The sequence below is a fragment of the Hylobates moloch genome, unplaced genomic scaffold (assembly GCF_009828535.3).
Source record: "Hylobates moloch isolate HMO894 unplaced genomic scaffold, HMol_V3 SCAFFOLD_2, whole genome shotgun sequence".
In the NCBI taxonomy this organism is placed as follows: Eukaryota; Metazoa; Chordata; class Mammalia; order Primates; family Hylobatidae; genus Hylobates; species Hylobates moloch.
This window is the reverse complement of record NW_026652277.1, coordinates 44,486,966-44,499,205: the sequence shown is the minus strand read 5'-3', so window position 1 is coordinate 44,499,205 and position 12,240 is coordinate 44,486,966. Positions and strand designations below refer to the sequence as shown.

General features: G+C 44.6%; 1 protein-coding gene across 3 annotated transcripts in view; it reads right to left on the bottom strand.

Moving 5' to 3' along the window:
• Window positions 1-12,240, bottom strand: part of ABCG2 (ATP binding cassette subfamily G member 2 (Junior blood group)) — a 98,433-nt gene that overhangs the window by 62,059 nt on the left and 24,134 nt on the right. The window contains exon 1 of one of the 3 annotated variants that reach the window (XM_032142731.2): window positions 10,835-11,088. The exons of 1 other annotated variant lie outside the window; for it this stretch is intronic. The gene's annotated coding sequence lies outside the window, so the exon portion shown is untranslated. Of the gene's footprint in view, window positions 1-10,823; window positions 11,089-12,240 lie in introns of those variants that run through there. One more of the 3 variants, XM_032142806.2, reaches the window with a different exon arrangement.

Here is a 12,240-nt window from a genome sequence, read left to right as displayed (position 1 = left end):
GTACTATTTTAGTTTCCTGCAGAGTTCCTCAGATCCTGTTCTCAATTATTCCTATTAAGTGAAAGATTAAATCAATGTGTCACACTCTGTTGCAAGGTAGCTTAATAAAGGTGTAAGCACTAGCAAGATGAAGTCACTAACCATGTTAAGGAGTAGATTTTGACAACTCTTCTACAGAAGTTAGATTCTGGTAAGACTACTGAACTGCCTATAAAATTTAGAGAGCAAAAACACACATACAGAATAGACTGAGCATGAAATTTGTGAAAGGTAAGGACAAATTCAAAGCAAACCTACCTAAGAACTCGATATGATTAACACAGCTGTAGTTCATAAAAACTACAATTATCCTGTTTCAATGCAGGACATACTTCCAGCCAGGAATGTCCTTCCCCACCTGAATTTCTACAACCTCACATTCCTTTGATAACTGAGAGATTAAGACAGTTCCATCCCTGAAGGAGCACAAGACCTGCGAGGTGGGAGGGTCTAGAAGCAATTTCCTAGAGGAGACAGATCAAGTACAGCTGAATCTTCAACAGCACAGGTTTGAACTACATGGTCCACTTATACGCAGATAGAAGAATGCCAAACCCATGTATACAGAGGGCTGACTGCCTATACACTGGTTCCACAGGGCTGCTTGTGGGACTTGAGTATGCAGGGATTGGGGTATATGCACCCAAAGGGACCACTGTATCCCAAGGGACCACTGTAGATGGGAAAAGAAGAAAAGAGAAGAGAAAAAGCTGTTCTGGTAAAGGAATGCAAAATCCTTCATCAAAAGAGATATGTTGGGACATGTATACCATTCATGAGGCTGGAGTTTAGTTTTCAGAGGGAGGCAGTAACAAAATGAGGCTAGAAAGGTAAGCAAAGACCATCAAAAGGGTGCTGCACGCCTGATCAGGAGCTAAGACTTGACTCTGGAACTCCGGAGGGTCTCTGACTGCAAGGTCCCAGCTCCACCCTCCCCTCACTCCTATATATCCTGATCCTACAAGATTTTCATTAAAGCCAGCAAGGTATCTATAGGAAATTAATAACTTACAGAAATTAATACTTATTACCAAGGAAAAGCTGTTTTGGAAGGGATCCTATGCCAACTCTACTCACAGTTCTGCCTAATCTTTGTTTTTTTAATCATGTTTATTGGAAACCCGTCAACATGAAAAAGTATTGTAAACAGAAAGTATTGTAAACAGTAAAATTCATCCTTTTTAAGAGCACAGTTTTCTGACATTGTAAAGTGTACACAGTCCTGTAACCACTACAATCAAGACAGATCATTCATGTTACCCCAAAGAAATCCCCTCTCCTTACCACAACCCCTGACAACCACTAATCAATTTTCTGTCCCCTTAATTTTTCAGCTTAATCTAAATCCTCTCTTTGAATAGAAACAAATGAACATAAGACCCTACAAGGCTACTGTTTTTTCATTTACATTCCCACAATGTAATTGTCCTCCCTCACTCTCACGTGCAGGAATTCTGCTCGTCTGTACAAAAAATAAAATTGAAAAATTAGCCGTGTGTGGTGGCACATGCCTGCAGACCTAGCTACTTGTGAGGCTGAGGCAGGGGGATCCCTTGAGCCTAGGGAGTGCCAGGCTGCAGTGAGTCAAGATCAGGCCACTATACTCCAGTCTGGGTGACAGCAAGATCCTTTCTCTAAAATATAAAAATAAATAAATAAAAGAATTCTGTCCAAATTGGTTTTAATATGTGATTAGAAAGCCAAAACTTCAGTCTAGAAAATCATCAAATCATAAATCATAGACCAAGTGCAATTTACATGAGTGTTACATCCCAAATTTTCTTAATCTAATCTGTAATTTGGCCAGCAGTTTCCCAGAGGGAACGGAGATGTTCAAATCCTAAGGCTGCCCATAAAATACTATCCAATTCATCACAGAATGTGTGGGGTTTCAGCTCCTTCTCCCCTTAAACTTCCTAGCCACATAACCCTGGAGAAACTGCTAAGCCTCTCCAAGCCTATTTCTCATCTATAAAATTAATTCTGGCCGGGCATGGTGGTTCATGCCTGTAATCCCAGAACTTTGGGAGGCCGAGGCAGGCGGATCACCTGAGGTCGGGAGTTTGAGACCAGTCTGACCAACATGGAGAAACCCTGTCTCTAATAAAAATACAAAATTAGTTGGGCATGGTAGCCATGCCTGTAACCCCAGCCACTCGGGAGGCTGAGGCAGGAGAATTGCTTGAACCTGGGAGGCAGAGGTTGCAGTGAGCCGAGATTGCACCATTGCACTCCATTCTGGGCAACAAGAGTGAAACTCTGTCTCAAAAAATAATAATAATAATAATTCAATATTTACTAGACTTCTATTATCTGGCAGGCACTGGACTTACAGGAGTGAACAAAACAAAACAACAGATAAACATCCCTGCCCTCAGTGAGGTTACATATGAAAAATATCAGTCAACAGTGCTATGGAGAAAAAAAAATTAAAGCAAAAGAGGAAGGGTGGGCCAGAAATGGTTGCTCACGCCTGTAATCCCAGCACTTTGGGAGGCCAAGGTGGGTGGATTGCTTGAGGCCCGGAATTTGGAGATCAGCCTGGACAATATGGTGAAACCCTATCTCTATTAAACATACAAAAATTATCTGGGTGTGGTGGCGCATACCTGTAATTCCTGCTACTTGGGAGACTGAGGCACAAGAATTGCTTGAACCCAGGAGGCAGAGATTGCAGTGAGCCAAGGTCACACCAATGCACTCCAACCTGGGCAACAGAGGTGGTCACGGAAGGCCTTTCCAGTGAGGCCCTCGAGCAGAGCTCTGAGGGTGGCCTTCTGGAGGAGCAGTATATGTCCAAGTGCTGGTCTAAGGAACAGCAAAGAGGCCAGTGAGGCTGAAGCAGAGTGAGGGAGGATAAGAGAGCAGGAACTCAGGTTGTATCTACCACTGACCACAGGAAGGACTTTGGCTTTGATCTGAATGACACTGGAAGGCACAGGGAAGTTCTGAGTGAAGAAATGATATCTATATTTAAAGCAGGGGTGTCCAATCTTCTGGCTTCCCTGGGCCACACTGGAAGAAGAATTGTCTTGGCCACATATAAAACACTAACAATAGCTGATAAGCTAAAAAAAAAAATCACATAATGTTTTAAGAAAGTTTACTAATTTGTGTTGGGCTGCATTCAAAGCCGTCCTGGGCCACATGCAGGTTGGACAAGCTTGGTTTAAAGGATCACTCTGACTTTGGTCATGGGTAGGGACAATGCAGGGAGACCACATAAGAGTCCACCGTAATAATATCAAGAGCCAAGATGAGGACACTGTCCTGCACCCCTCCCTCCATAGCCTACGAGAGCTCCCTGAAACCTATTTATCTGTGCATGTTCTGCAAAATCGCCTGCCCCAAACAATTCCATTTCCTGACCTCCTCTTACACTGCCCAAACTGGTAAAACAGGGCCAAAAATAAATGACAGTGGTTTAGCTTCAGGCCCACAGGAACTGAATAACTCATTTACATTTAAGACGGGACTGGCTGAGAAGCCCCTATGAATTTAAATAAAAGGAGTAGTGACTGGGGCTAGAAGACATAGGGAGGACAGTGGCAGAAGCTCTGGGAAAGTCATCACCCTTTCTCTTCTCCCTTTGCAAGGTTGACTCCACCCAATTGGCACTGTGGGAAGATTAGCAGCAGTGAGGTGGGTCATTAGAAAATTTTGGAATCCCAAGCCCCCAGGGGGAAACAAAATCAAGTTGAGTGTGAGTTACATTTACCCAAAACCACACAGCACTGTGCCTACAACCCAGTCCTTGTTCTCCGTGAGTCTAGTACATGTCAACTACATGAAGATCAATATCCTTGCTCCCTTCCAGTTTATAATTCAATCATCGGAATTGCAATAAAAATTATGAACAGAGGCCGGGTGCAGTGGCTCATGCCTGTAATCCCAGCACTTTGGGAGGCCAAGGCAGGTGGATCACGAGGTCAGGAGCTCGAGACCATCCTGGCTAACACAGTGAAACCCCATCTCTACTAAAAATACAAAAAAGTAGCCGGGCGTGGTGGCTGGCGCCTGTAGTCCCAGCTGCTGGGGAGGGTGAGGCAGGAGAATGGTGTGAACCCAGGAGGTGGAGCTTGCAGTGAGCTGAGACGGCGCCACTGCACTCCAGCCTGGGCGACAGAGCGAGACTCCATCTCAAAAAAAAAAAAAAAAAAAATTATTAATAGAAAATTAAATGTGAGCAGCAGCATTACTTCTCAAAATTCTGAGACCTACAGTAAAAAACATCATGATCCAGTATACAAAGATATAAAAGAAGGAGCGTGTAATGTGTGTGTACTCCAAAATCACAGAAGCGCTTATTAATTATTGCAAGGGATCCTCTCTCTAATCCACGGGTACAGTTACCATCTCAGACCAAATAATGTCTCATTATAAACACAGTATTTCTTCATTGCTAGTACAACTAACATAAATATGGGCTCAAATCCTTTTCTCACTGTGAATTCAATCAACAGATACCAAAATTATAATATTAGGATGTAGTTTAAGCTACTCAGCTAATAAAATGATCCTGGTTTCTTACCAGAGCCTAAGAAATAGAAGCTCACATATGCATTATTTGTTTTGGAAGCACTGGCAGGGTTTCATCTGAGAAAAAAATGGGAGCTTTTAAAAATTCCTAAATACTACCAATTTTACTTCTTTCCCATAAGAGACTGAATCCAAATTGGCAAATACAGTCAAGTCCTCCACAGTGTTTAAACTTTTAAGGCAATACGAATTTTCACTCGCGTCCATGAGAAGAGACCATCAAACAGACTTTGTGTGAGCAATAAAGCTTTTTAATCACCTGGGTGCAGGTGGGCTGAGTCCGAAAAGAAAGTCAGCAAAGGGAGATAGGGCTGGGGCCGTTTTATAAGATTTGGGTAGGTAAAGGAAAAAGGGGGGTTGTTCTCTGGCGGGCAGGGGTTGGGGGTCACAAGGTGCTCAGCGGGGAAGCTTTTGAGCCAGAATGAGCCAGAAGAAGGAATTTCACAAGGTAATGTCATCAGTTAAGGCAGGAACAGGCCATTTTCACTTCTTTTGTGGTGGAATGTCATCAGTTAAGGCAGGAACCAGCCATCTGGATGTATATGTGCAGGTCACAGGGGATATGATGGCTTAGCTTGGGCTCAGAGGCCTGACATTCCTGTCTTCTTATATTAATAAGGAAAATAAAACAAAATAGTGGTAAAGTGTTGGGGTGGTGAAAATTTTGGGGGGTGGTATGGAGAGATAATGGGCGATGTTTCTCAGGGCTGCTTCGAGCGGAATTAGGCGAGTCCTCGGAACCTAGAGTGGGAGAGATTAAGCTGAAGGAAGATTTTGTGGTAAGGGGTGATATCGTGGGGTTGTTAGAAGAAACAATTGTCGTATATAATTATTGGTGATGACCTGGATATGGTTTTGTATGAACTGAAAAACTAAACGGAGTAAGAGAAGGAGAAAAACAGACATTAAAGGACTAAGAATTGGAAGGACCCAGGACATCCAATTAGAGAGTGCCTAAGGAGGTTCAGCACAGCCCTGCCAGCAAAGATGATTTATTTACTTTAAGAGTTGAGAGTGGCAGTTTGGGGATAGCACCAGGAGATATCAGCTGTGGTGGCTTGGAGAAACAGTGTAAACCGACAGTGTGAACAAGAGCAGGGCATTTAAGAGTAGTTGGGAACGGTAAATAGGATATGACTAGACAGAAGATAGTAGGGATGACAAGTTTTGGGGGGCGCAGTCCAAGTTGGTCTGGTGCCTGGAATGAGACTGGGGTCTAATAAAAAGGAGCGTCCATACAGGAGCTCAAATGGGCTGTACCCTATAGCATTCCGAGGACAGGCCCGAAGTCTGAGAAGGGCAAGTGGTAAAAGTATTGTCCAGTCCTTTTTAAGTTGGTGGCTGAGCTTGGTGAGGTGTGTTTTTAAAAGACCATTAGTCTGTTCTACCTTTCCTGAAGGTTGAGGACAGTAAGGGGTATAAAGGTTTCACTGAATACCAAAAGCCTGAAAAACTGCTTGGGTGATTTGACTAATAAAGGCCGGTCTGCTATCGAACCGTATAGAGGTGGGAAGGCCAAATTGAGGAATTGTGTCTGACAGAAGGGAAGAAATGATCGCAGTGGCCTTCTCAGACTCTGTGGGAAAGGCCTCTACCCATCCAGTGAAAGTGTCTATCCAGACCAAGAGGTATTTTAGTTTCCTGACTCAGGGCATGTGAGTAAAGTCAATTTGCCAGTCCTGGGTGGGGGCAAAACCCCAAGCTTGATGTGTAGGGAAGGGAGGGGGGCCTGAGAAATTCCTGAGGAGTAGTAGAATAGCAGATGGAACACTGAGAAGTCATTACCTTGAGGACAGCTTTCCACAATGGAAAGGAAATGAGAGGTTCTAAGAGGAAAGCTAGCAGCTTGTAACCTACATGGAAGAGGTTGTGAAATGATGACAGAATAGAATGGGCCTGTGAGGCTGGAAGGAGATATTTTCTTGGTCTAAGAACCATTTGCCTTGTGTGGGAAGAGATTGATAGGTGGAAGTTTAAGTGGGGGAGTAGGTGGGAGTGACCAATGTGAAGGAGAAAAACTGACCATGAAGGACAGAAGTTGGAACGCTAGCTGCTTTTTTAGCTAACTTATCAGCATAAGCATTTTCCTGAGCGATGGGATATGACACCTTTTTGATGGCCCTTGCAGTGAATGACTCCAGCTTCCTTTGGAAGTAAAGCAGCTTTGAGAAGCGTTTTTATTAAAGAGGCATTAATGATAGAGGACCCTTGTGTAGTGAGGAAACCTCTTGCGTGGTGGTGCAGGATATGGAACGCATATTTACAGTCAGTATAAATACTGACTTGTTAGTCCCTTTGCAAGAGTGAGGGCTTGACTTAAGGCAATGAGTTTGACTTGCTGAGAGGTAGTGGAGCGGGGCAGAGCGGTAGCCTCAATGATAGATGTGGGAGACACTACAGCATAGCCTGCCTTTGCTGGTGAGTGGCAATTAGACCTGGTGGAACTGCCATCAATAAACCAAGTGTGTTCAGGGTGAGGAACAGGAAAGAAGGAAACACGTGGAAATGGTGTGAATGCCCCGTGGATCAGAGAGATACAGTCATGGGGGTCAGGTGTGGTATCAGGAATAATGTGGGAGGCCGGATTGAAGTCTGGGCCAGGAACAATGGTAACTGTGGGAGACTCAACAAAGAGAGAGTATAGCTGGAGGAACCGGGGAGCAGAAAGTATATGCATCAGGTGTGAGGAAGAAAATAGATTTTGGAAGTTATGAGAGCTGTAGAGAGTGAGTTGAGCATAGTTTGTGATTTTGAGGGCCTCTAAAAGTATTAGGGTGGTAGCAGCTACTGCACGGAGACATGATGGCTAGGCTAAAACAGTAAGGTCAAGTTGTTTGGACAAAAAGGCTACAGGACGTGATCCTGGTCCTTGTGTAAGAATTCTGACTGCACAGCCCTGCACTTCGGCTGTGTGTAATGAAAAGGGTTGGGATGAGTCAGGGAGAGCTAGGGTCGGGGGCAGTCTCTAAAGCTGTCTTCAAGGAATGGAAAGAGGAGTGGGGAAAGGATTTAGGATCTATGGAGTCAGCTAGGTTTCCTTTTGTGAGTTTATATAATGGCCTTGTTAGGATGGCGAAACCAGGTATCCAAAGTCGAAAGTATCCAACCATGCCTAGGAAGGAAAGGAGTTATTGTTTTGTAGAAGGTGTTGGGGTTTGAGAGATCAGTCAGACACGATTGGCAGGGAGAGTACGTGTGTTTTTATGAAGAATTATGCCAAGATAGGTAACAGATGAGAAAGAAATTTGGGTTTGACTGAAGTAATGGGGGCTGTCTGTGAAGCCTTGAGGCAGTACAGAGCCAGGATGAGCCAGGAGGAGGAATTTCACAAGGTAATGTCATCAGTTAAGGCAGGAACCGGCCATCTGGACATGTAAGTGCAGGTCACAGGGGATATGATGGCTTAGCTTGGGCTCAGAGGCCTGACACCAATCTTTTCAGACTTAGCATTTGCTAAGTCACAAACTTTTTATTAAACATAAAAAGTTCAAAAGTAACTTTAGGCCAGGTGCCGTGGCTCACGCCTGTATTCCCAGCACTTGGGGAGGCCGAGGCGGGTGGATCACCCAAAGTCAGGAGTTCGAGACCAGCCTGGCCAACATGGCAAAACCCCGTCTCTACTAAAAACATTAAAAATTAGCTGGGCGTGGTGGCACATCCCTGTAATCTCTGCTACTCAGGAGGCTGAGGCAGGAGAATTGCTTGAACCCAGGAAGCGGAGGTTGCAGTCAGCCAAGATCCCACCACTGCACTCTGGCCTGGAGCAAGACTCCATCTCAAAAAAAAAAAAAAAAAAAAAGGTAACTCTAATAGAACATCCAGTGTCCAGATCTTAGCTTCTAACACCATTCTAAAGCAAAATAACCACAGTGCCTTGGAGAAATGGATCATTCCAAGGTTGGGACATGGAAAATACAAAATAAGCCTGAGCATTCTCTGATGCCAAAAATCAAGAAATGCATTAAAAAAGAAAAACAGTCTGGGCACGATGGCTCACACCTGTAATCCCAGCACTTTGGGAGGCTGAGGCGGGCAGATCACTTGAGGCCAGGAGTTTGAGACCAGCCTGGCCAACATGGAAAACCCCGTCTCTACTAAAAAATACAAAAAGTAGCCAAGTGTGGTGCTACATACATGTAATCCCAGCTACTTGGTAGGCTGAAGCACAAGAATCGCTTGAGCCTGGGAGGCGGAGGGTGCAGTGAGCCGAGATCGTGTCACTGTACTCCAGCCTGGGCGACAAGACTCCGTCTCAAAAAAAAAAAAGGAAAAAGAAAAAGCAAGTGTATGTCAAAGTGGCACAGGTGCCAACCTGAAAAAGGTCCCAGTGGTGAAAGCCAAAACAATTTGAGCAGCAAATTAAATACTGATAATATTGGATTATAACCCATAAAACAAAACAAATATCCATGAGCCCGTACTGATACAAATAACTGAATCAATGAACAGGAGAGAAGGGTCAACTCTTCCCTACAGAAGGGAATTTTAATTAAAAAATGTAGAAGGAAGAAAATGGGGGTTTGTTTAACCATTAGAAAAAAAAACCCCCACTAAACATGTTCCACAAATGGATGCTTAAATTAATGAATACAAGTTTAAGGAGAAATGGTAGTCCAGGTTTCTCTCCCAAGATCTCAAATACAAAGGGAATCTGGCAAACAGATTAACATCATACGTAATAAGAAGTATCGGCTAGGGCACAGTGGCTCACGCCTGTAATCCCAGCACTTCGGGAGGCCAAGGCAGGAGGATCACTAGAGGTCAGGAGTTCGAGACCAGCCTGGCCAACATGAAACCTGTCTCTATGAAAAATACAAAAAATTAGCCGGGCGTGGTGGCAGGCACCTGTAATCCCAGCTACTCAGGAGGCTGAGGCAGGAGAATCGCTAGAACCTGGGAAGCAAAGGTTGCAGTGAGCTGAGATCGTGCCACTGCACTCCAGTCTGGGCAATAAAGCAAGACTCAGTCTCAAAAAAAAAAAAAAAAAGTATCGACATCATGTACCCAATATGACATGCTGAGATGGAAACTTTACTTCTGTGACATTTTTCCCCAAAATGTAGAACATTCATCTAATCATGACACTAAACATCAAGAAAACACAAATTGAGGGGCATTCTACAAATTAACTGACCAGGTCTTCTTCACTAGTGTCAAGGTCCATGAAAAAACAGTGAAAGGCTGAGGAACTGTCACAGATCAGAGAAAATTAAGGATATTTAGCAGTTAAATGCAAAGTGAGATCATCAATTGGATCCTGGGCAGAAAAAGGACAGTGGAAAGACAAGTGAAATCCAAATAAAGTCTGTAGTTTAGTTCATTGTATTATAGTAGCATGCCCATGTTATTAGTTTTGGCCCTTGTTATGCATGATATTATGGGAACTCTCTGTACTATTTTTTGCAAATTTTCAGTAACTCTCAAATTATTTCACAATTAAAAGTTATTATAAAATAATAAAATAACCAACATCTTTCAATGTTTATAATGGAAGGGTAATGTTAGACTTAACATGCCATCTTTGTCGTTGAAACCTTTCTCATCAAGATCTATACAATCCAGTCAAAGCTGTACTCTGAAAACACTGTTTTGTAAAGAATATCAATAAAAAACATCTCTTCCTTACTACTCTGGCATATTTATTTATGACTAGCTGAAATTCAAATGATAAGAGAGCTGTAACATCCTCCTAAAAATCAAGCTTTAGGGGATATCTCTAGCACTGAGAGGAGAGTAAGAGCACTCAACTATCCACAGAAAATTACAAAAGGGAGTTCAATAATTCTTTAGCAAACTATCCAAAGCTTTAAAGGGATTGACCAATAATTTGTCATTTACCTATTCCCAGAACATAAAGGGGATAGGTAAATGACAATATATTGGTCAACCCCTTCAAAATATTAACATCAACAAATGTTTCCTCCACCTATAGTAACTTCCGTGCTCAGTGGGTTTTTATCCTTCCAATATCAACTTTAATTTCATACATTTGGAGAAAGGCCAAGAGTTTTTACCAACCCACACTTAACACACTATGGGACCCGGAATCAGTTTGCACCAGAACATCATTTTCTGAACAACCACTTTGAACTGTCAGTTTTAAACTGCATACCCACTTTCAAATGAAACTGTGAGAGACTAAAAAACTCAGTCATCTCGTTTCAACGGTTATCTATTTTCTAACAAATATATACACAACGCCCACCAAACTTTCCAGACACACACTCAGCGAAACTGGCTTTTACCATTTACTCACTCAGCTTAATAGAGCTCGGTCTTAACCAAAGGCTCAGGATCTCAGGATGCGCGCGCTCGGAGGCAGAGCTTTAACAATTAATGATGTAAATGTTGGGATGAGTCACCCGGACCTTCCAAACAAACCCTAAAGCAGCAGTTTCCACTTAACAAGGCCACCAAGTATGTGCACGGTGCGTTCCTAAATCCTCCCCAGCTCCTCCACAGGCTGCCTCCTTGCCGCGTCTCTCAATCTCAGTGGGAGTGGCGGGCACTGCCTCTTCCCTCCTGCGCGCCCGGAACCTTTTGTGTGGGCACAGCACGCAGCCCGCGTGCGGCACAACCCCCTCCCCGAACCACACCCGGCGCGTCCGAGCGCTCCCCTAGCGCTGCGGCTGGCGTGGGAGGCGCTGCGGCTCGAGGTCACGATGGGAAGCGGCGGGTGGAGGCCTGGGGAGACCCGGACTTCCAGGGGACGAGCTCAGGCAGCGCTGACAGGAACTTCCTAACCCGCGCCTCGGACTGTGGACGGCCAGAGCTGAACGCAGTGGCCCCTCCCCAGCGCCCCGGGTTTCCCCAGGTCGGGGTTCGCGGGCGGGGGCGAGGCGTGGCCCCGACTGCCGGGCCGCGATAAGTGCCCTGCGACCCGGCTGACAGCGCACACGTGTCCCGCGGCGCTGAGCCGCCAGCAGGACTAGTACCACCGCCCTCCCTCGGGGCTAGGGTCACCCTGCCGTGACACGCAGGGACAAGCCAAACACTCCCGCCTCCGGGATCGAACGAAATGAACCGGTGTGATTAACTACGAGAATCACCATGCGCTCATTGGGCTGATCAATACCTCGTCTGACCTAGCTGGGTTTGGTCGCCGCCACTGGCCGGAGCGCCGAAGCACCGCGGACGCTGACGTGCAGGTTGCTCAGTCACAAGCGCTGCTCGCCCCCAGAGCAAGTTAAATGGGTGGTTTCTGGTGAATGGCATTCTGAGAAAGTGGATGCTTGCGGCCCTGGGCCTAAAAAAATCAGGGACTGAATCTAACCCAAGGAAGGAAAGGGGAGAAACTTCCTGAATGAAAATATTACCATAGTTTAAATGTTATTCTTTACACTCCTGTGACTGACATACTTCTGTGCAATATTCTGATGGTGTGGAAAGGCTAGAAAGTGATTGCGCATGTTCAGGAAACGGGCCATCACGCTTTGTGAGTGTAGCCATCCCAACATCTACCTGGTGCGTCTACTCTAGGAAATTAGTACCTGCAGGCAGATATTTTCTGGTTTGCATTTACAAACAGAAATCATCATTTTTAAGTTGTTTAAATCAAGACTAGGAATAACTATTAATGGTTCACCCAATGCAGGAAAGTTTTAGCTAGGAAGCCTAGATAAGAAAATTGACTATACGTAATTTTTTTAAAGAATTTTAAAA